Source organism: Hyperolius riggenbachi, chromosome 4 (genome assembly GCF_040937935.1).
Source record: "Hyperolius riggenbachi isolate aHypRig1 chromosome 4, aHypRig1.pri, whole genome shotgun sequence".
Lineage (NCBI taxonomy): Eukaryota > Metazoa > Chordata > Amphibia > Anura > Hyperoliidae > Hyperolius > Hyperolius riggenbachi.
In genome coordinates, this window is record NC_090649.1 from 142,833,421 (window position 1) to 142,854,772 (window position 21,352).

Consider the following 21,352-nt stretch of genomic DNA (forward strand, 5'->3'; position numbering starts at 1 on the left):
AACACAGTGCATCTTTCTTTCGTTCATCCTCCTTCCTTTTCATATCTCTCTGTCTGTGTGGACGTGCGCGGTGTGCCACAAGAGGGAGACACAGGCCGGGGAGTGGAGAGCCTAAACAGGAGTTGCCTTCCTAGCCTGCTGCACACTCTCACAGCCTGGCACTGAAGCAGGCACCTGAGCAGGTGGTGCTGAGTCATGCAGGAAGCCAACCGATGATGTCACAATGCTCTGAGCCCAGGCAGCTGCTAAGTAAAGGGGCTGCAGCCAGGGCTCTGCCTGCCAGTCCGCTGGAAGCTCTCTGGGGGAAGGATGCAGCTGCTTTTCTTGCAGAGGACAACGTGCAAACGTGAAGGAAAGTGATCCGTTCATGGTTTTTTTGACCTGCAGCAACTGCGCCGCGCAAGTAAAATACAGACTAATCAAAATTAAAAATGATTTTTTTTTTTCTTTGGTTGTGGGTTTTTTTGTGTGTGTTTTTCTAACTTCTTTTCCTGTCTGTTCTCAGGTTCTGATAACCAATGCGAAATACAGAGTCCATGAATAAATGACACAGATGCACAAAAATAGGCACACACAGATTTGAAACAATGTTTTTATTGTGGATTTCACAATGTATCCTGCACCCAACAGTAGCAGCACAGACATAGACCGCACAGCAGGGTGGACAATACACAACACTTGCTACTGGCAAATTCACTTTGCAGAGGGACACTTAATTTCTCCACTACACTTCCCTACACTTAGTTAGTTAGTCAGCTGGGTATTTGAGTAGTTTTGATCTGTTTTTTGACACTAGTTAGAGAGAGTAGTGCACCGGTCCTGGAGGTACTGCAATACCAGGTCGATGCGCGGAGTGGACAGAGCAAGCTCTTCTTCCATCTCCCTGTTCCAAAAATCCATTTAATATATGGTCCCCAGATAGGGGACGTATCAGATATTAAACTGATAAGAACAGATACTACACTTGATCTTAGCCAAAAGGCCGAGAAGCGATAACCCTAATTACCTTCTAAATGCAGCAGCGGCGAACAGCGCACAACCCAGCACTGCCCCGCACAGCCGGCTAACCCCGGCCAGCTACCAGCTGCCAGGGGGGGGGGCCCCCTTCCCACTGCCTGTGCAGGCCTGCCGGGCCCCCGGGTTGGGCGCACCTGTGCTAAACGCAGACGCACGGGCCAGGCTCAGCTGCCGCCTGATTACATTAGCATGGCCCCGCCCGGCGCCGGAACAGCCATCACCCCTCCGCTGCCGTGCCTCCACGTCGAAGAGAAAAGTAAAGTAGGCTTCCGGCTCCCTGCATTTTGGCAACACGCTAGGAGAGAGTGTGGAGGGCAGAGGAAGAAGTCAAGTCTCTAGCCTGGCTGGCTGTTTGAGAACACAGTGCATCTTTCTTTCGTTCAATCTCCTTCCTCTTCATATCTCTCTGTCTGTGTGGACGTGCGCGGTGTGCCACAAGAGGGAGACACAGGCAGGGGAGTGGAGAGCCTAAACAGGAGTTGCCTTCCTAGCCTGCTGCACACTCTCACAGCCTGGCACTGAAGCAGGCACCTGAGCAGGTGGTGCTGAGTCATGCAGGAAGCCAACCGATGATGTCACAATGCTCTGAGTCCAGGCAGCTGCTAAGTAAAGGGGCTACAGCCAGGGCTCTGCCTGCCAGTCCGCTGGAAGCTCTCTGGGGGAAGGATGCAGCTGCTCTTCTTGCAGAGGACAACGTGCAAACGTGAAGGAAAGTGATTCGTTCATGTTTTTTTTGACCTGCAGCAACTGCGCCGCGCAAGTACAATACAGACTAATCAAAATTAAAAATGATTTTTTTTTCTTTGGTTGTGGGTTTTTTTGTGTGTGTTTTTCTGACTTCTTTTCCTGTCTGTTCTCAGGTTCTGATAACCAATGCGAAATACAGAGTCCATGAATAAATGACACAGATGCACAAAAATAGGCACACACAGATTTGAAACAATGTTTTTATTGTGGATTTCACAATGTATCCTGCACCCAACAGTAGCAGCACAGACATAGACCGCACAGCAGGGTGGACAATACACAACACTTGCTACTGGCAAATTCACTTTGCAGAGGGACACTTAATTTCTCCACTACACTTCCCTACACTTAGTTAGTTAGTCAGCTGGGTATTTGAGTCGTTTTGATCTGTTTTTTGACACTAGTTAGAGAGAGTAGTGCACCGGTCCTGGAGGTACTGCAATACCAGGTCGATGCGCGGAGTGGACAGAGCAAGCTCTTCTTCCATCTCCCTGTTCCAAAACTCCATTTAATATATGGTCCCCAGATAGGGGACGTATCAGATATTAAACTGATAAGAACAGATACTACACTTGATCTTAGCCAAAAGGCCGAGAAGCGATAACCCTAATTACCTTCTAAATGCAGCAGCGGCGAACAGCGCACAACCCAGCACTGCCCCGCACAGCCGGCTAACCCCGGCCAGCTACCAGCTGCCAAGGGGGGCCCCCTTCCCACTGCCTGTGCAGGCCTGCCGGGCCCCCGGGATGGGCGCACCTGTGCTAGACGCAGACGCACGGGCCATGCTCAGCTGCCGCCTGATTACATTAGCATGGCCCCGCCCAGCGCCGGAACAGCCATCACCCCTCCGCTGCCGTGCCTCCACGTCGAAGAGAAAAGTAAAGTAGGCTTCCGGCTCCCTGCATTCTGGCAACACGCTAGGAGAGAGTGTGGAGGGCTGAGGAAGAAGTCAAGTCTCTAGCCTGGCTGGCTGTTTGAGAACACAGTGCATCTTTCTTTCGTTCATCCTCCTTCCTCTTCATATCTCTCTGTCTGTGTGGACGTGCGCGGTGTGCCACAAGAGGGAGACACAGGCCGGGGAGTGGAGAGCCTAAACAGGAGTTGCCTTCCTAGCCTGCTGCACACTCTCACAGCCTGGCACTGAAGCAGGCACCTGAGCAGGTGGTGCTGAGTCATGCAGAAAGCCAACCGATGATGTCACAATGCTCTGAGCCCAGGCAGCTGCTAAGTAAAGGGGCTGCAGCCAGGGCTCTGCCTGCCAGTCCGCTGGAAGCTCTCTGGGGGAAGGATGCAGCTGCTTTTCTTGCAGAGGACAACGTGCAAACGTGAAGGAAAGTGATCCGTTCATGGTTTTTTTGACCTGCAGCAACTGCGCCGCGCAAGTACAATACAGACTCAGGGCCGGATTTACAGCTCAGGAGCCTATAGGCACAGAAGTTCTGCCGCCCTAAACTCCGCCCCTCAGCTGAAGCCACACCCCAAATCACACCCCCTTTTCGTAAAGTGAACTTAAACCCAATAAAAAAATGAGTTTCACTTACCTGGGGCTTTTACCAGCCCCCTGCAGCCATCCTTTGCCCTTGACATTGCTCCCGGATCCTCTTGTCCCCTGCCGCCAGCTAGTTTCGTTTTTGCCAACTCGGAATCATATCACATTGCACGCATTACCACAGTTACAGGACGCTACAGTGGGTGTCAACACGTATCTTTGTACGCATTGCCAACCGCTGTAGCATCCTGTAACCACGGTAATGCGTGAAATGATACACATAGCGGCCCGCTGATTCGAGTCGGCAAACCGAAACTAGCTGGCGGCAAGGGAACCAGAGGATCCGGGAGTGACGTCAAGGGCAAAGGATGGCTGCAGGGGGCTGGTAAAAGCCCTAGGTAAGTGAAACTCATTTATTGGGTTTAGGTTCACTTTAAGAAATAAAACCACACATGGTAATGCAGATATCCCTAAAGACAAGCAGAGAATACCAACGACATGCAAATAATACAAATCGCAAGGAAATAAGACTAATAACGCAAAAATTGTGATGTATAGTTTCTATTAATAAAGACTAAAGCTATGTACCTACGTCACGATTTTCCCAATGACTAGCAATTTTTTGAGCACCGAGCAGTCATTTCTGCGCTATTGCGATGTGGATACAGTCACACGACTATGCAACTGTTGCTTAGTCACGGTGACACTGTTTGAGGCAGCATTGGGTGTTAGGTAGTGAGCGTTGTAAACGCCCCCTGACAACGAGGGTCACATGACTATACGTCATGTAGACGCTGCCTATTGAGGAAGTGGCCGCTATGGGACTTACATGCCAATGCGATGGCGGGGTGGCCAGGTGAGAGTGAATGCGCAACTGCGCATAGCATTTACATAAGTTATGAGTGGTTTCCCTTTGCGTCCGCTGGTATGACACGGATGGTTAAGTACTCTGTGGGCATTATTATGGGATAGGTAAATTTGAATGTTAGAGACTGCGGTTTTCTTTGTGGTCCGTCTTGCTGCCTCTGCGCTCTGATAGGCTGTTGATGTCTGACTCTGATTGGTGGAGGAGTTTTCAGAGGGGTATTTAAGGGCAAGTTTTTGTCTGTTTGGTGTGACAATGCTTTAAACAGCTTGATAAAGATCTGAGGATCGAAACAGCGCTGCTGTTGCTGTAAAGATGGCTGTCATGCTATTTTAACTAATAAAAGAGCTAATACATTACGGATGGTGCTGGCTTGACTGTGGAGGAACTGTTGCTTAGCATCGCGCCGCAATAACGACTATCATGGCTGATCGGATCTTTAAGATCCCCGACGACTCTCGCGCAAAGTAACGTGATGAATTACAGTCTTGTTGCGCCGACACGTAACGTCGCTTGACATTGTGCATACTCACCAGCAGGAGGAGGCTTCGCCTAACGACCATCGTCAAAGGATGTCGCTGGACCCGTCGGGTGGTGAGTACGGAGCTCAACTCCTGTGCCCCCCTCAAGCAGCCCCTGGCCTATACAAAATCCTCCCCACAGGCAGACTGTGGCCTGCGCAATAACCATTCTAAACCCACCCCTCACCACATAGAGCATGTCTTTTTAACACTAAAGGCCCGTTTCCAGTAGGGACGAATCTGTTCCAAATCCACAGCGTTTCCCCACATGCGAGTCGGATGAGGAAACGCTGCCTATTCAGTCAGTGGGTTTCCCCTCCAAATCACATGCCATTGCGATTTTGGACAGCATGCTGCATTTTTCTGCGGCATGCTTCCTAATCCCTATAGCCATTGCACAACAACTGCACAGGTGCTGTGTCCCATTCTGAAACACATGTGGAAATGGGCCCTACATACACACAGTACACATTGTGTACATACACACATGATACACACAGACACAGAACACATGGTACACACACACACACGGTACACACACACACAGTACACACACACACACAACACATGGTACACACACACGGTACACACAGATACATAGTGCACACAGACACAGAACACATGGGACACACAGACACAGAACACATTGCGCGCGCGCACACACACACACACACTGTACATACGAACACAGTACACATTGTACACACACTGTACACATACATCTCCTGTACACAGTACACACACACCCACTGTATACACACAAACAAACAAACACACACACACACACAAACCAGACACAGTACACACACACCATACACACTGTACACACACACCATACACACTGTACACACAACTCCCTCCTCCTCCCCCCTCCCCACCGGATATTCAGGCAGCAAGATAAAAAGTCATTACCACAGGCAGCCTTGACATGTCGTTTACCACAGCTGTCACTGCACCGCCTGAGTGCCACAGCAAGGTCTCACTCTCCACTCCAGGGGGGACCACCACCAGGGCACTGGGTCACACACACCACTGTCTGTCACACTATGTCACACACGTGTGCAGAGTCCAGCTTCAAGACCCAAACAGTATATACAGAGGGCGGGGCGGAGTTGTAACTATATAGACAGACAGTGCAGGGCTATCTCCTGAGTCCTACCTACACAGGGATGTTTCCTCTGCCCCCTCCCCGCCTGTCACTTCAAAACACATGCTGATCGGCTGGCTGCCTGCCTTAATGGACAGGCGGGGCGGGGTGGAGCGGAGCTTTTTCCTACCTGTGCTGCACGAATTGAGTTGTCCTCCTCTCTGTCCCCTTCCATCACACCGGCGCAGGCAGGCTAATTTCGCCAATCCGGATCATGCACCCGCCTCGGGCCGCCCACGTGGTTTATCAGTCAGAGCGAGCAGCAGAGACAGACAATCACGCAGCCCCCCGCCGCCTATGCACGCAGCAGCTGCTGTCAAGTTGCGGCGCTGCGTGCAGGCATGAATACGGTGGCCGGTGGCCGGGGAGAGCGGCACCTGCACTAAGGACTGAGCGAGTCTGTATGTGTGTCACTAGCCGCCCGCCCCTCACTGTAGTTGCGGCCGCACATTAGGCCGCTGGAATGTGATACAAAGAGGAGGCGGGCGGCGCTGGCATGTTGCTTTCTCTGGGTGGCTTCCCATCTTAAAGGGACTTGACTTAAACCCGCCCCTTGGCCAATCAGGCGCCTGTAGGCACGTGCCTAGTGTGCCTTATGGTAAATCCAGCCCTGTGACTAACTAACTAAGTGTAGGGAAGCAGGGCCAGCCTTAGGTTTCACAGCGCCCTGAGCGTAACCAGCTTTTGGTGCCCCCCCCCCCCCCGTCCTCATTCATCCTAGGCAGATCCCCCCTTAGTGTATATAGGCTACTGGTCTTGCAGATCCCCATTCAGTGTATTTAGGCAGAAGATCCTCCAGCCCCCCCTTAGAGTATGTACCCTAGGCATATTCCCCCTTTAGCGTAGGGAGGTTGGGGATGGGGAACCTTACTTTTTTGTGGGTCTTCTCTTCTTCTTACTGTCTGTCATACAGTTTTGTATTGCAGTCTGCAGACTCTGTGCCAGTGTATCTGGGATGGATTCTGGGAGCAGGAGAGGAGAAGATGGCCAGGACTCATCACTCAGGACAGGAGGGCAGGGCAGGGTGACACACGTGCTGCCAGGGGCATAGCTAGGAATCATGGGGCCCCATAGCAAAATTTAGATTGCCCCCCACCCGAAATAAATTATTAGGCACCGTTGTGTCCTCTCCCCTGCACCAGTTTTATATAGCCAGAGGTGCTACAAGTACTAGGTAGCCCCCCCCCCCCCCCCCAGTATTAGTTAGCCAGCGTGCTCGCTGACATCTTCAAAACAAGGTGCTGGAGACAGTCTGGGGAGGGGAGAGGGGGTGAGCTAGTCCCTGGGGAGCAGGCACAGACATTACTGTAATTAGAAAGCAATGCAGACTGCTCTGAAGAAGGATGCAAAGTGAAAAAAAGACAGATCAACTTCTAGAGGAAGGGACTTACACATAGAATGTGTGCATCTCTGACTTTTAGTGAAGTTTACACACGTTCCCTTGAAGTCTGCTGACAGCCTAACTAAGTGGCTCTCAGGGGGTTTACTGAATGAATAAACCAGCACAATAAATAGTAAGGCAGTGGAGATTTATTTACCTGTCTGTCATCTCTGCTGAGATGTGCACAGCAGCAGAGCCGGGACAAGGTCCTCCAGCACCCAAGGCTGAGACACTAAAGTGCGCCCCTCCATCCCTCCCCCCCCCAGCCGTCACACACTGATTGCTATTAGACTAAGAGGGCCACAGGGCCCACAACCTCCCCAACACCTTAATCTCTAGTTATCTGGCTTGCAGTCACTGCCATGTATCCCCTTTTCTTATTTCTTTCTGCTTCATACACAATTAGGAATGACAGCTGAATGAATTCTGCGCCCCCTCCTACACTGCGCCCTGAGGCTGGAGCCTCTCCAGCCTATGCCTCGGCCCGGCCCTGCACAGCAGACAGTCGAATAGTCCGAATAGTCCGGGGGCAGTGAGAGGAGGATGTGTGCGGAGAGGAGAGGGGGGCGGGGCGGCAGCACTCAGCCCAGCCAGCATCACACACTGTATTCCAGGACATCTCTCCGTGCTGCTACTCTGGTCTGCCCAGTGAGAAGTAAGGTGATGTTCTAATGTGTGCAGACTCGGAGTGCAGTAAACACTAGCAAAGGCAGCAACCGTATACCGCGCCGGTGTGGTGAAATTTTTTGCAACTTTATCAGATTTTGCAACCGGTTGCACTTATTTATAGGTATAGCTATCAGAAAGTGCAACCTAACCATTGACTTTAACCTATCTGTATCAGAAAAAGCAACCCAACCAAACCCTATTCTCACACAGAACCCCCCCCCTCTTGCTCAACTAATAACCTCCCCCCCTGGAGGAAACAATCCCCCCTCTTGCTCAACTAATAACCCCCCCCCCTGAGGGAACAGTCCCCCTCTTGCTCAACTAATAACCCCCCCTGGAGGGAACAATCCCCCTTCTAGCTCAATGGGATCTGTGGTTGCAAAAAATTACAGGCGTGTTAACAGAGAGGAGCCACGCCTACACAGTCATACACTGTCCTCTATGGCAAGTTGCAAAATATGATGGGTAGCAAAATTTTTCACTACACCGGCCACTACGAAAGTTTTTTAGCTGCCAGCATGCTCTTTACAATGCACCCTGTGGCGCCCTTTATCCGGCCATGCCTCATGTCCCCCCTGGCTGTCCCTGGCTACAGGCCCCATAACAGCTGCACCCTATGACAGCGCATGCTGCGTGCTTCATCTCAGTCCAGAGCAACCTGAGGCTGAGCCATGCTCCATCCAATCACATACTGAGGGGTGGAGTTACTGGCTCACACTCCAAGAGGCAGAGCCGCAGCATCAGTTTCTTGGTCTTCGCCCCCATCACCCCCAGCGGCACCAGGGGGCGGAGCTACCACGCGAAACGGACCCAGCCGGAGCCCGCAGCACAGCAGCCAGTTATATTACAGATATGCGGCCAGGGCGGCAGGAGCGCCCCCCCTGGAAGCCGGCGCCCTGAGCGATCGCTCCGGTCGCTCAGGTCAAAGGCCGGCCCTGTAGGGAAGTGTAGTGGAGAAATTAAGTGTCCCTCTGCAAAGTGAATTTGCCAGTAGCAAGTGTTGTGTATTGTCCACCCTGCTGTGCGGTCTATGTCTGTGCTGCTACTGTTGGGTGCAGGATACATTGTGAAATCCACAATAAAAACATTGTTTCAAATCTGTGTGTGCCTATTTTTGTGCATCTGTGTCATTTATTCATGGACTCTGTATTTCGCATTGGTTATCAGAACCTGAGAACAGACAGGAAAAGAAGTCAGAAAAACACACAAAAAAAAACCCCACAACCAAAGAAAAAAAAATCATTTTTAATTTTGATTAGTCTGTATTGTACTTGCGCGGCGCAGTTGCTGCAGGTCAAAAAAAACATGAACGGATCACTTTCCTTCACGTTTGCACATTGTCCTCTGCAAGAAAAGCAGCTGCATCCTTCCCCCAGAGAGCTTCCAGCGGACTGGCAGGCAGAGCCCTGGCTGCAGCCCCTTTACTTAGCAGCTGCCTGGGCTCAGAGCATTGTGACATCATCGGTTGGCTTCCTGCATGACTCAGCACCACCTGCTCAGGTGCCTGCTTCAGTGCCAGGCTGTGAGAGTGTGCAGCAGGCTAGGAAGGCAACTCCTGTTTAGGCTCTCCACTCCCCGGCCTGTGTCTCCCTCTTGTGGCACACCGCGCACGTCCACACAGACAGAGAGATATGAAGAGGAAGGAGGATGAACGAAAGAAAGATGCACTGTGTTCTCAAACAGCCAGCCAGGCTAGAGACTTGACTTCTTCCTCTGCCCTCCACACTCTCTCCTAGCGTGTTGCCAGAATGCAGAGAGCCGGAAGCCTACTTTACTTTTCTCTTCAACGTGGAGGCACGGCAGCGGAGGGGTGATGGCTGTTCCGGCGCTGGGCGGGGCCATGCTAATGTAATCAGGCGGCAGCTGAGCCTGGCCCGTGCGTCTGCGTTTAGCACAGGTGCGCCCATCCCGGGGGCCCGGCAGGCCTGCACAGGCAGTGGGAAGGGCCCCCCTCCCCTGGCAGCTGGTAGCTGGCCGGGGTTAGCCGGCTGTGCGGGGCAGTGCTGGGTTGTGCGCTGTTCGCCGCTGCTGCATTTAGAAGGTAATTAGGGTTATCGCTTCTCGGCCTTTTGGCTAAGATCAAGTGTAGTATCTGTTCTTATCAGTTTAATATCTGATACGTCCCCTATCTGGGGACCATATATTAAATGGATTTTTGGAACAGGGAGATGGAAGAAGAGCTTGCTCTGTCCACTCTGCACATCGACCTGGTATTGCAGTACCTCCAGGACCGGTGCACTACTCTCTCTAACTAGTGTCAAAAAACAGATCAAAACGACTCAAATACCCAGCTGACTAACTAACTAAGTGTAGGGAAGCAGTGGCGGCTCCAGGAAATTTTTTTAGGGGGTGCTATGCAGGTGCTGGACCAATTTCCGGGGGAGCTGACGACCTGCGGCGCGCGAAGCGCGCCGCGCCTAAAATGGGTGTGGCCACAACCTGCGGCGCGCTAAGCGCGCCGCGGCGAAAAAATGGGCGTGGTCATGACCGGATGAGGGCGGGGCTAACTGTAATTTAAAGTGAACCCAGGGTGAGAGTGATATGGTGGCTGCCATATTTATTTCCTTTTAAACAATACTAGTTGCCTGGCAGCCCTGCTGATCTATTTGGCTGTAGTAGTGAACTGAATTACACCAGAAACAAGCCATGCAGCTAATCTTGTCAGTTCTGACAATATTGTCAGAAACCCCTGACCTGCTGCATGCTTGTTCAGGGTCTATGGTTGAAAGAATAAGAGGCAGAGGACCAGCACGGCAGCCAGGCAACTGGTATTGCTTAAAGGGAGATAAATATGGCAGCCTCAATATTATTCTCACCTCGGGTTCCCTTTAAAAGTGCAACGCAAAGACAGAGGGCCCAAGTTTTGGTGACCCTTTTCCCTGAAAATTCACATAATTGTGCAGGTTTTCTCAAGAAAATACACGTAATGTGAGCAGATTTTAACAAAAAACACGTCCAATGACCCCAATATGCACAATCGTTATCAGATATGGCCCCAATATGCACAATCGTTATCAGATATGGCCCCAATATGCACAATCGTTATCAGATATGGCCCCAATATGCACAATCGTTATCAGATATAGCCCCAATATGCACAATCGGTAGCAGATATGACCCCAATATGCACAATCGTTAGCAGATATGACCCCAATATGCACAATCGTTATCAGATATGGCCCCAATATGCACAATCGTTATCAGATATGGCCCCAATATGCACAATCGGTAGCAGATATGGTCCCAATATGCACAATCGGTAGCAGATATGGTCCCAATATGCACAATCGGTAGCAGATATGGTCCCAATATGCACAATCGGTGGCAGATATGGTCCCAATATGCACAATCGGTGGCAGATATGGTCCCAATATGCACAATCGGTGGCAGATATGGTCCCAATATGCACAATCGGTGGCAGATATGGTCCCAATATGCACAATCGGTGGCAGATATGGTCCCAATATGCACAATCGGTGGCAGATATGGTCCCAATATGCACAATCGGTGGCAGATATGGTCCCAATATGCACAATCGGTGGCAGATATGGTCCCAATATGCACAATCGGTGGCAGATATGGTCCCAATATGCACAATCGGTGGCAGATATGGTCCCAATATGCACAATCGGTGGCAGATATGGTCCCAATATGCACAATCGGTAGCAGATATGGCCCCAATATGCACAATCGGTAGCAGATATGACCCCAATATGCACAATCGGTAGCAGATATGACCCCAATATGCACAATCGGTAGCAGATATGACCCCAATATGCACAATCGGTAGCAGATATGACCCCAATATGCACAATCGGTAGCAGATATGACCCCAATATGCACAATCGGTAGCAGATATGACCCCAATATGCACAATCGGTAGCAGATATGACCCCAATATGCACAATCGGTAGCAGATATGACCCCAATATGCACAATCGGTAGCAGAAATGACCCCAATATGCACAATCGGTAGCAGAAATGACCCCAATATGCACAATCGGTAGCAGAAATGACCCCAATATGCACAATCGGTAGCAGAAATGACCCCAACATGCACAATCGGTAGCAGATATCGCCCCAATATGCACAATCCGTAGCAGATATGACCCCAATATGCACAATCCGTAGCAGATATGACCCCAATATGCACAATCCGTGGCAGATATGACCCCAATATGCACAATCCGTGGCAGATATGACCCCAATATGCACAATCCGTGGCAGATATGACCCCAATATGCACAATCCGTGGCAGATATGACCCCAATATGCACAATCCGTAGCAGATATGACCCCAATATGCACAATCCGCATCACCTGAAAAAGAAAAGAAAAACCCATTTACTCACCTACAGCCAGAAGACCTTCTTTCCCGACCTCCCGTCCCGAGTCCCGACCTCATTGTGGCGCGCAGCGCCCGCGCGCCCACGATCCTCTTCCTTCCCGACGTCACGACGAGACTTCCTGCCTGCATGCAGAGAGCAGGGCTACGGGAAAATGGCCGCCCGAAGTCTGCAGAACAGGGCTCCGGGCGGCCATCTTACCGTAGCCCTGCCTGCTGCTCCGTGCTGCCGGTGTGTGAACTGACTTGGCGTCTTTTAGACGCCTGAAGTCAGTTCACTCCAGGGGGTGCTTTGGGGGTGCTTGGACAATTCTAGGGGGTGCTCGAGCACCCCCAAGCACCCCCCTGGCGCCGCCACTGTAGGGAAGTGTAGTGGAGAAATTAAGTGTCCCTCTGCAAAGTGAATTTGCCAGTAGCAAGTGTTGTGTATTGTCCACCCTGCTGTGCGGTCTATGTCTGTGCTGCTACTGTTGGGTGCAGGATACATTGTGAAATCCACAATAAAAACATTGTTTCAAATCTGTGCGTGCCTATTTTTGTGCATCTGTGTCATTTATTCATGGACTCTGTATTTCGCATTGGTTATCAGAACCTGAGAACAGACAGGAAAAGAAGTCAGAAAAACTCACAAAAAAAACCCCACAACCAAAGAAAAAAAAATCATTTTTAATTTTGATTAGTCTGTATTGTACTTGCACGGCGCAGTTGCTGCAGGTCAAAAAAACCATGAACGGATCACTTTCCTTCACGTTTGCACGTTGTCCTCTGCAAGAAAAGCAGCTGCATCCTTCCCCCAGAGAGCTTCCAGCGGACTGGCAGGCAGAGCCCTGGCTGCAGCCCCTTTACTTAGCAGCTGCCTGGGCTCAGAGCATTGTGACATCATCGGTTGGCTTCCTGCATGACTCAGCACCACCTGCTCAGGTGCCTGCTTCAGTGCCAGGCTGTGAGAGTGTGCAGCAGGCTAGGAAGGCAACTCCTGTTTAGGCTCTCCACTCCCCGGCCTGTGTCTCCCTCTTGTGGCACACCGCGCACGTCCACACAGACAGAGAGATATGAAGAGGAAGGAGGATGAACGAAAGAAAGATGCACTGTGTTCTCAAACAGCCAGCCAGGCTAGAGACTTGACTTCTTCCTCTGCCCTCCACACTCTCTCCTAGCGTGTTGCCAGAATGCAGGGAGCCGGAAGCCTACTTTACTTTTCTCTTTGACGTGGAGGCACGGCAGCGGAGGGGTGATGGCTGTTGCGGCGCCGGGCGGGGCCATGCTAATGTAATCAGGCGGCAGCTGAGCCTGGCCCGTGCGTCTGCGTTTAGCACAGGTGCGCCCATCCCGGGGGCCCGGCAGGCCTGCACAGGCAGTGGTAACGGGGCCCCCCCCTGGCAGCTGGTAGCTGGCTGGGGTTAGCCGGCTGTGCGGGGCAGTGCTGGGTTGTGCGCTGTTCGCCGCTGCTGCATTTAGAAGGTAATTAGGGTTATCGCTTCTCGGCCTTTTGGCTAAGATCAAGTGTAGTATCTGTTCTTATCAGTTTAATATCTGATACGTCCCCTATCTGGGGACCATATATTAAATGGATTTTTGGAACAGGGAGATGGAAGAAGAGCTTGCTCTGTCCACTCTGCGCATCGACCTGGTATTGCAGTACCTCCAGGACCGGTGCACTACTCTCTCTAACTAGTGTCAAAAAACAGATCAAAACTACTCAAATACCCAGCTGACTAACTAACTAAGTGTAGGGAAGTGTAGTGGAGAAATTAAGTGTCCCTCTGCAAAGTGAATTTGCCAGTAGCAAGTGTTGTGTATTGTCCACCCTGCTGTGCGGTCTATGTCTGTGCTGCTACTGTTGGGTGCAGGATACATTGTGAAATCCACAATAAAAACATTGTTTCAAATCTGTGTGTGCCTATTTTTGTGCATCTGTGTCATTTATTCATGGACTCTGTATTTCGCATTGGTTATCAGAACCTGAGAACAGACAGGAAAAGAAGTCAGAAAAACACACAAAAAAAAAACCCACAACCAAAGAAAAAAAAATCATTTTTAATTTTGATTAGTCTGTATTGTACTTGCGCGGCGCAGTTGCTGCAGGTCAAAAAAACCATGAACGGATCACTTTCCTTCACGTTTGCACGTTGTCCTCTGCAAGAAAAGCAGCTGCATCCTTCCCCCAGAGAGCTTCCAGCGGACTGGCAGGCAGAGCCCTGGCTGCAGCCCCTTTACTTAGCAGCTGCCTGGGCTCAGAGCATTGTGACATCATCGGTTGGCTTCCTGCATGACTCAGCACCACCTGCTCAGGTGCCTGCTTCAGTGCCAGGCTGTGAGAGTGTGCAGCAGGCTAGGAAGGCAACTCCTGTTTAGGCTCTCCACTCCCCGGCCTGTGTCTCCCTCTTGTGGCACACCGCGCACGTCCACACAGACAGAGAGATATGAAGAGGAAGGAGGATGAACGAAAGAAAGATGCACTGTATTCTCAAACAGCCAGCCAGGCTAGAGACTTGACTTCTTCCTCTGCCCTCCACACTCTCTCCTAGCGTGTTGCCAGAATGCAGGGAGCCGGAAGCCTACTTTACTTTTCTCTTCGACGTGGAGGCACGGCAGCGGAGGGGTGATGGCTGTTCCGGCGCTGGGCGGGGCCATGCTAATGTGATCAGGCGGCAGCTGAGCCTGGCCCGTGCGTCTGCGTTTAGCACAGGTGCGCCCATCCCGGGGGCCCGGCAGGCCTGCACAGGCAGTGGGAAGGGGGCCCCCTGCCCCTGGCAGCTGGTAGCTGGCCGGGGTTAGCCGGCTGTGCGGGGCAGTGCTGGGTTGTGCGCTGTTCGCCGCTGCTGCATTTAGAAGGTAATTAGGGTTATCGCTTCTCGGCCTTTTGGCTAAGATCAAGTGCAGTTCCAGCCTTGATTCGAAGCCAGAAGGTGCCAGGGGTACCCAAGGATCGGCCTTGGGGGGATCGATCTTCTTTGGAAGGCACCCCCCATGCTGCTATTGGTCTGAGGCTTAGCCCCCTGGCAACGAGAAGCGATCATCCCCTCCCACTCTCAGCCCCTGCTGGCTTCGGCTAGTTAGGGGTACCATTGGCATACCCTTAACAGGGCAGCCATTAGCGGGTCGGTTCTGCTGACCTGGGGCTTGAGAGGTTGGGTTCCCCCCTATTGTCTCTACCTGTGTGGAGGACAAGTTTGCCAGGACCTAGCAGCGGAAGAGGAAAAATATGGATTTCCAGAAGAAAAGAAATTGTCTGAGGATACTTGGGAGAAAAGGAAAAGATTGGAATGTAAAGTCTGTTTCTGAGGATGTGTTCGGTCGATTGGGCATTAAGAAGAGTGATGTGCTCTGTATGCAGGAGAACCGAAAATTTGAGTTTGTGGACGTGACCTTTAAGGAAGATGTGTCAAGTGCGGATTTGTATTTTATGTGGAGAAGATGTGCATTAGCAATGGATCCAATAATCCTGAGTTCTGATATGAAGAGACCAGTAGAAATTGGAGTTGCGATGGACGATCCGTTTATTTCAGATGAAGAGGTGAGACTTTATTTTCGACCTTTTTTGTTTGAAATTTTGTTTAAGAAGGAATTTTTGAACGCAGTTGGAGTTTGGGATGGCAGGAGGTCATTTCAGGCTTGGTTCAATGAGGAAGAGGAAGAGTTTTTGCCAAATAAGTTTTGTGTTAATGGGAAAACTGGAAGATGGTGGTTTATTGGAGAAAAGAAGAAAGTATTAAATACAGTTTCTATCGGTACTGATGAGAAGATGATGGGTGAACCTGTGTTACCTTATGTGGAAAGTTTTGATGAGCCAAATACTGAAAGTGATGAGAATTCTGTGTTTGATGTGGAAAGTAATGATGAGTTGACCATACCGGTTACTGAAGATGTGTCAGAAATGGTGAGAAGTGTTTCCTATTGGTTACCAGAGGATTATAGAGAAGAGTCTTGTGGCATAATCGGTGCTGAAGAGAGTGATGAGAGTATTGAAGAGATAAATTTGTGTTCTGATGAGGAAGGATTTGTGAAGTTTCAAGTGGAAGAACAAATTGAACCTAAAGAAACTTTAGTGCAGTGCAAATTAGTGCGCAAGAAAAGTGATGTTGAAGTGCATGATCAGAAGAGGCGTGGAAAACAGGAAAGAAGAAAAGGGAAAAGAGGTAGAAGGAAAAAGTGATATTATGTGTAATGAAATTATTTGTATTTATGGTGTTAAACTGATAAGAAAATAAATAAGAAAGAGCCAATGATGCAAGTTTTACAGATTTTACCGACTATGGTAGAAAAGGGCGAGACTCATAGTGTGATGCCTTTGGTGTCTGACTTTGAGCGGTTTTAGCTGAGGCTAAGGAAAAAAAAAAAAAAAAAAAAATCTGTTCTTATCAGTTTAATATCTGATACGTCCCCTATCTGGGGACCATATATTAAATGGATTTTTGGAACAGGGAGATGGAAGAAGAGCTTGCTCTGTCCACTCTGCACATCGACCTGGTATTGCAGTACCTCCAGGACCGGTGCATTACTCTCTCTAACTAGTGTCAAAAAACAGATCAAAACGACTCAAATACCCAGCTGACTAACTAACTAAGTGTAGGGAAGTGTAGTGGAGAAATTAAGTGTCCCTCTGCAAAGTGAATTTGCCAGTAGCAAGTGTTGTGTATTGTCCACCCTGCTGTGCGGTCTATGTCTGTGCTGCTACTGTTGGGTGCAGGATACATTGTGAAATCCACAATAAAAACATTGTTTCAAATCTGTGCGTGCCTATTTTTGTGCATCTGTGTCATTTATTCATGGACTCTGTATTTCGCATTGGTTATCAGAACCTGAGAACAGACAGGAAAAGAAGTCAGAAAAACACACAAAAAAAACCCCACAACCAAAGAAAAAAAAATCATTTTTAATTTTGATTAGTCTGTATTGTACTTGCACGGCGCAGTTGCTGCAGGTCAAAAAAAACATGAACGGATCACTTTCCTTCACGTTTGCACGTTGTCCTCTGCAAGAAAAGCAGCTGCATCCTTCCCCCAGAGAGCTTCCAGCGGACTGGCAGGCAGAGCCCTGGCTGCAGCCCCTTTACTTAGCAGCTGCCTGGGCTCAGAGCATTGTGACATCATCGGTTGGCTTCCTGCATGACTCAGCACCACCTGCTCAGGTGCCTGCTTCAGTGCCAGGCTGTGAGAGTGTGCAGCAGGCTAGGAAGGCAACTCCTGTTTAGGCTCTCCACTCCCCGGCCTGTGTCTCCCTCTTGTGGCACACCGCGCACGTCCACACAGACAGAGAGATATGAAGAGGAAGGAGGATGAACGAAAGAAAGATGCACTGTGTTCTCAAACAGCCAGCCAGGCTAGAGACTTGACTTCTTCCTCTGCCCTCCACAATCTCTCCTAGCGTGTTGCCAGAATGCAGGGAGCCGGAAGCCTACTTTACTTTTCTCTTTGACGTGGAGGCACGGCAGCGGAGGGGTGATGGCTGTTCCGGCGCCGGGCGGGGCCATGCTAATGTAATCAGGCGGCAGCTGAGCCTGGCCCGTGCGTCTGCGTTTAGCACAGGTGCGCCCATCCCGGGGGCCCGGCAGGCCTGCACAGGCAGTGGGAACGGGGCCCCCCCCTGGCAGCTGGTAGCTGGCTGGGGTTAGCCGGCTGTGCGGGGCAGTGCTGGGTTGTGCGCTGTTCGCCGCTGCTGCATTTAGAAGGTAATTAGGGTTATCGCTTCTCGGCCTTTTGGCTAAGATCAAGTGTAGTATCTGTTCTTATCAGTTTAATATCTGATACGTCCCCTATCTGGGGACCATATATTAAATGGATTTTTGGAACAGGGAGATGGAAGAAGAGCTTGCTCTGTACACTCCGCGCATCGACCTGGTATTGCAGTACCTCCAGGACCGGTGCACTACTCTCTCTAACTAGTGTCAAAAAACAGATCAAAACGACTCAAATACCCAGCTGACTAACTAACTAAGTGTAGGGAAGTGTAGTGGAGAAATTAAGTGTCCCTCTGCAAAGTGAATTTGCCAGTAGCAAGTGTTGTGTATTGTCCACCCTGCTGTGCGGTCTATGTCTGTGCTGCTACTGTTGGGTGCAGGATACATTGTGAAATCCACAATAAAAACATTGTTTCAAATCTGTGTGTGCCTATTTTTGTGCATCTGTGTCATTTATTCATGGACTCTGTATTTCGCATTGGTTATCAGAACCTGAGAACAGACAGGAAAAGAAGTCAGAAAAACACACAAAAAAAACCCCACAACCAAAGAAAAAAAAAATCATTTTTAATTTTGATTAGTCTGTATTGTACTTGCGCGGCGCAGTTGCTGCAGGTCAAAAAAACCATGAACGGATCACTTTCCTTCACGTTTGCACGTTGTCCTCTGCAAGAAAAGCAGCTGCATCCTTCCCCCAGAGAGCTTCCAGCGGACTGGCAGGCAGAGCCCTGGCTGCAGCCCCTTTACTTAGCAGCTGCCTGGGCTCAGAGCATTGTGACATCATCGGTTGGCTTCCTGCATGACTCAGCACCACCTGCTCAGGTGCCTGCTTCAGTGCCAGGCTGTGAGAGTGTGCAGCAGGCTAGGAAGGCAACTCCTGTTTAGGCTCTCCACTCCCCGGCCTGTGTCTCCCTCTTGTGGCACACCGCGCACGTCCACACAGACAGAGAGATATGAAGAGGAAGGAGGATGAACGAAAGAAAGATGCACTGTGTTCTCAAACAGCCAGCCAGGCTAGAGACTTGACTTCTTCCTCTGCCCTCCACACTCTCTCCTAGCGTGTTGCCAGAATGCAGGGAGCCGGAAGCCTACTTTACTTTTCTCTTCGACGTGGAGGCACGGCAGCGGAGGGGTGATGGCTGTTCCGGCGCTGGGCGGGGCCATGCTAATGTAATCAGGCGGCAGCTGAGCCTGGCCCGTGCGTCTGCGTTTAGCACAGGTGCGCCCATCCCGGGGGCCCGGCAGGCCTGCACAGGCAGTGGGAAGGGCCCCCCCCCCCCCGGCAGCTGGTAGCTGGCCGGGGTTAACCGGCTGTGCGGGGCAGTGCTGGGTTGTGCGCTGTTCGCCGCTGCTACATTTAGAAGGTAATTAGGGTTATCGCTTCTCGGCCTTTTGGCTAAGATCAAGTGTAGTATCTGTTCTTATCAGTTTAATATCTGATACGTCCCCTATCTGGGGACCATATATTAAATGGATTTTTGGAACAGGGAGATGGAAGAAGAGCTTGCTCTGTTCACTCCGCGCATCGACCTGGTATTGCAGTACCTCCAGGACCGGTGCACTACTCTCTCTAACTAGTGTCAAAAAACAGATCAAAACGACTCAAATACCCAGCTGACTAACTAACTAAGTGTAGGGAAGTGTAGTGGAGAAATTAAGTGTCCCTCTGCAAAGTGAATTTGCCAGTAGCAAGTGTTGTGTATTGTCCACCCTGCTGTGCGGTCTATGTCTGTGCTGCTACTGTTGGGTGCAGGATACATTGTGAAATCCACAATAAAAACATTGTTTCAAATCTGTGTGTGCCTATTTTTGTGCATCTGTGTCATTTATTCATGGACTCTGTATTTCGCATTGGTTATTAGAATCTGAGAACAGACAGGAAAAGAAGTCAGAAAAACACACAAAAAAAAACCCACAACCAAAGAAAAAAAAATCATTTTTAATTTTGATTAGTCTGTATTGTACTTGCACGGCGCAGTTGCTGCAGGTCAAAAAAACCATGAACGGATCACTTTCCTTCACGTTTGCACGTTGTCCTCTGCAAGAAAAGCAGCTGCATCCTTCCCCCAGAGAGCTTCCAGCGGACTGGCAGGCAGAGCCCTGGCTGCAGCCCCTTTACTTAGCAGCTGCCTGGGCTCAGAGCATTGTGACATCATCGGTTGGCTTCCTGCATGACTCAGCACCACCTGCTCAGGTGCCTGCTTCAGTGCCAGGCTGTGAGAGTGTGCAGCAGGCTAGGAAGGCAACTCCTGTTTAGGCTCTCCACTCCCCGGCCTGTGTCTCCCTCTTGTGGCACACCGCGCACGTCCACACAGACAGAGAGATATGAAGAGGAAGGAGGATGAACGAAAGAAAGATGCACTGTGTTCTCAAACAGCCAGCCAGGCTAGAGACTTGACTTCTTCCTCTGCCCTCCACACTCTCTCCTAGCGTGTTGCCAGAATGCAGGGAGCCGGAAGCCTATTTTACTTTTCTCTTCGACGTGGAGGCACGGCAGCGGAGGGGTGATGGCTGTTCCGGCGCTGGGCGGGGCCATGCTAATGTGATCAGGCGGCAGCTGAGCCTGGCCCGTGCGTCTGCGTTTAGCACAGGTGCGCCCATCCCGGGGGCCCGGCAGGCCTGCACAGGCAGTGGGAAGGGGGCCCCCCCCTGGCAGCTGGTAGCTGGCCGGGGTTAGCCGGCTGTGCAGGGCAGTGCTGGGTTGTGCGCTGTTCGCCGCTGCTGCATTTAGAAGGTAATTAGGGTTATCGCTTCTCGGCCTTTTGGCTAAGATCAAGTGTAGTATCTGTTCTTATCAGTTTAATATCTGATACGTCCCCTATCTGGGGACCATATATTAAATGGATTTTTGGAACAGGGAGATGGAAGAAGAGCTTGCTCTGTCCACTCCGCGCATCGACCTGGTATTGCAGTACCTCCAGGACCGGTGCACTACTCTCTCTAACTAGTGTCAAAAAACAGATCAAAACGACTCAAATACCCAGCTGACTAACTAACTAAGTGTAGGGAAGTGTGGTGGAGAAATTAAGTGTCCCTTTGCAAAGTGAATTTGCCAGTAGCAAGTGTTGTGTATTGTCCACCCTGCTGTGCGGTCTATGTCTGTGCTGCTACTGTTGGGTGCAGGATACATTGTGAAATCCACAATAAAAACATTGTTTCAAATCTGTGTGTGCCTATTTTTGTGCATCTGTGTCATTTATTCATGGACTCTGTATTTCGCATTGGTTATCAGAACCTGAGAACAGACAGGAAAAGAAGTCAGAAAAACACACAAAAAAAAACCCCACAACCAAAGAAAAAAAAATCATTTTTAATTTTGATTAGTCTGTATTGTACTTGCGCGGCGCAGTTGCTGCAGGTCAAAAAAACCATGAACGGATCACTTTCCTTCACGTTTGCACGTTGTCCTCTGCAAGAAAAGCAGCTGCATCCTTCCCCCAGAGAGCTTCCAGTGGACTGGCAGGCAGAGCCCTGGCTGCAGCCCCTTTACT

At 50.4% G+C, this 21,352-nt stretch overlaps 8 non-coding genes across 8 annotated transcripts; 6 read left to right on the top strand and 2 right to left on the bottom strand.

Annotated features, from left to right (window-relative positions):
- Positions 1–803: 803 nt before the first annotated feature.
- LOC137505533 (U2 spliceosomal RNA) lies at positions 804–994 on the bottom strand. Its single transcript, XR_011020143.1, has one exon. It is a non-coding gene; the product is annotated as a U2 spliceosomal RNA (small nuclear RNA).
- A 1,181-nt stretch (positions 995–2,175) lies between these two features.
- Positions 2,176–2,366, bottom strand: LOC137505621 (U2 spliceosomal RNA). Its single transcript, XR_011020229.1, has one exon. It is a non-coding gene; the product is annotated as a U2 spliceosomal RNA (small nuclear RNA).
- Positions 2,367–9,889: 7,523 nt separating this feature from the next.
- Positions 9,890–10,080, top strand: LOC137505662 (U2 spliceosomal RNA). The gene has a single exon (XR_011020268.1). It is a non-coding gene; the product is annotated as a U2 spliceosomal RNA (small nuclear RNA).
- A 3,574-nt stretch (positions 10,081–13,654) lies between these two features.
- On the top strand, positions 13,655–13,845 carry LOC137505618 (U2 spliceosomal RNA). The gene has a single exon (XR_011020226.1). It is a non-coding gene; the product is annotated as a U2 spliceosomal RNA (small nuclear RNA).
- A 2,643-nt stretch (positions 13,846–16,488) lies between these two features.
- Positions 16,489–16,685, top strand: LOC137505756 (U2 spliceosomal RNA). Its single transcript, XR_011020340.1, has one exon. It is a non-coding gene; the product is annotated as a U2 spliceosomal RNA (small nuclear RNA).
- A 1,179-nt stretch (positions 16,686–17,864) lies between these two features.
- LOC137505608 (U2 spliceosomal RNA) lies at positions 17,865–18,055 on the top strand. The gene has a single exon (XR_011020216.1). It is a non-coding gene; the product is annotated as a U2 spliceosomal RNA (small nuclear RNA).
- Positions 18,056–19,237: 1,182 nt separating this feature from the next.
- Positions 19,238–19,428, top strand: LOC137505571 (U2 spliceosomal RNA). The gene has a single exon (XR_011020179.1). It is a non-coding gene; the product is annotated as a U2 spliceosomal RNA (small nuclear RNA).
- Positions 19,429–20,607: 1,179 nt separating this feature from the next.
- LOC137505534 (U2 spliceosomal RNA) lies at positions 20,608–20,798 on the top strand. Its single transcript, XR_011020144.1, has one exon. It is a non-coding gene; the product is annotated as a U2 spliceosomal RNA (small nuclear RNA).
- Positions 20,799–21,352: the final 554 nt, after the last annotated feature.